Raw genomic sequence first — 2,492 nt, forward strand, 5'->3', positions numbered from 1 at the left:
TGCCAAGATTGAGAAACCAGAGCTAGATTAAGGTCTTGCCTCCATGTTTTTGACTACATGGATGCTGGCAATAGTTTATAAGTTTTAGAAGCTCAGTAATTAAAATCAGTCCTTAGATTTCCACACAGTGAGGAGCAAATAAGATCAAAGCAAACCAGCAGAGCTTGGCTCCCTCACCCTTCTACCACATGGAGGTCAGATACCTGTCCTTGAGCTTATGAGGAGAAGCCTAAATACCAGGGTTCGGATGCTTAACGCCCTGTGTCACTAGCGAGGTCACAGTAAGGTGACTGAGCCTCTCATCACTTCCTCCAGTAGATGATTAATTATGAAGAAAGGTCTCTGCATGAACACAAAATTTCAGCTGTCTGCCAAAGCGGGTTGTCTGTGTTCAGGAAACATCTCTTTCAATTCAAGTCACCAGAAACTGATTATGCTTAACCTACATATGCTCTTTGCAGAGCCAGCCTTCCCAGGCAGATAAAAGCCATGAAATTTCATAAGCATTGTAGAGTGCTAAAAATTTGGATGGCAAATGCACAAATACTGCCATCAATATCCCCAGGCTTAGAGCTGCTATTAACATCAGGCGTACATACTATGACTTTATTTCCTAAACTACATAGATAGTGCTTAAACGTATGGATTTATTATCACATTTGGCATATTTTATTTATAGCATAAGAAAGGTGAAACATTCTGCAGCATTGCATGTTAAGATTAGGATTTATTGTCCAGGAATCCTTGAACAATTTTATCAAAAGCCCATTTCTAGGTGGTGTTTTTCTGCAATAAATCATACAGCAAGAATCTATCAGTGGACACTAGGAAGAGATAAATGAGTGTAGAGGAAAGAGGGTCATCACAGATTTTTTTCTGTATCATGACCTGTCATTGGCAGAAATCCATTTATTATGGTTCACTGATGATTTTTTTACCTACTCACTGTGTTTTCTGTTCGGGGTGTTAGCTAAGATAAAATGAAAACCGGGCAAAATGTAAGCTATCAAAATCCATGAAGACAGACATAACTTAAAGATCATGAGATACCAAAAGTATCCATTTTCTTCTCCTTTCACGTAACTGCAAATTTTTTTGAAATGTCTTTTTAAAATGTAAATATTTTAATTTTTAAAGTAACTGTTTCACTCAAGTAGGTTAGAATACAAGTAATAGAAAATTCTGTTGCAGACTAGAACTTTGGCCCAGCATGTTGTTTCACCAGAAAAGCAGAAAGGATATCTAATAGTTGTTGAGTAGGTGTCAAGCACCCCCTCAGTCAGTTTTCTGTCCTTCTTTTACATCCTTTCTCATTTAATCTGTAATCAAGACCCTATAATTTGGAAAAGACTGGGTACATGAAGAAATAAATGCTAAATGCCAGGCTAAATACAAGAATAATTTTTGTGAGGTTGTTACTACTATTATAATTGAATTTACAAGTTATATGTGATTGAAAGAATTCATTAAAATGTAGCATTTAAAGTTTCTTCTTTATTATATTTATTTTTATACTACCTTTCCCTCTACAAGTAGTCTAGGCAAAGAAAAAACTTGTAAAATGAGTTTCTGGCTTCTTAAAATGACACACCAACAAATACACATTGAATGAATGCTGTATTTCCACAAGAATTCTCAAAACAGGTTTTTTTTTTTGGAAGAGGAGGCTTGCAGAGGAATGGGGTGGTACCCGTCTCTGCACACTCTGGGATAGGGATCCATCAGCTTGAGATAATACATCCTGACACCCTAGAGAGTCACTCTCCCTCCACAGCCCTTCACAATAGAGCCCCAAATGGACACTTGCTTTAAACATAATATGGATGAGCAACAGAGGAAATACAGATGGACAATTACTTTTCCAGTGTGTGACCCGCAGCAGGTCCCAGCCCCTTTATCTCAAGAAATCCAGAGCAACTGATGTTCCCAACTTACCTCCTCCTTCCCAGGCAGGCAAGGACACCCCTCCATCTAGGAGCATGTAAGCCTGCACAACAACCCTTAATCCACAGAAAGGAGCCGACAGCAAAACTGAAGTGAATGCTCCCTTCCTCTAATTTGTCAAATACAGTCAGCCTGTCTACAATACTTGATTGGGAGAAATTGCCATCAGTTTTTTTGGTCATGGTTAAAGCATAGGGGACTAGATGAGACAAGTAAGGTAATTGCCTCGGGGGCAAAATGTAAGGGGAAATGAGAAAGGTGCCCCAAAACTCAGTGATCAGAATAAATAATATTTGAATGATAGTTTTAAAACTTAAAATGGCTGCAAAAACTTCATGATGAGGAAACTATCAAACTTTTAAATAAAAACAAGATTGATAGTACTGATTTTGTTGTTGATGTTCTAGAGTGGCTCAGCATGGAACTAACTGCCCAGTACACGCTGAAATAAGTGGAAGGGAAAATTAAAGGGAGCCCATCGCTGTCTTTGTAACTCCAGTGGTTCTACTTGGTTATGCTGAGCATCTTTTGGAAGCAGAAATTTATCA

Source organism: Mandrillus leucophaeus, unplaced genomic scaffold (assembly GCF_000951045.1).
Source record: "Mandrillus leucophaeus isolate KB7577 unplaced genomic scaffold, Mleu.le_1.0 Scaffold140, whole genome shotgun sequence".
NCBI lineage: Eukaryota > Metazoa > Chordata > Mammalia > Primates > Cercopithecidae > Mandrillus > Mandrillus leucophaeus.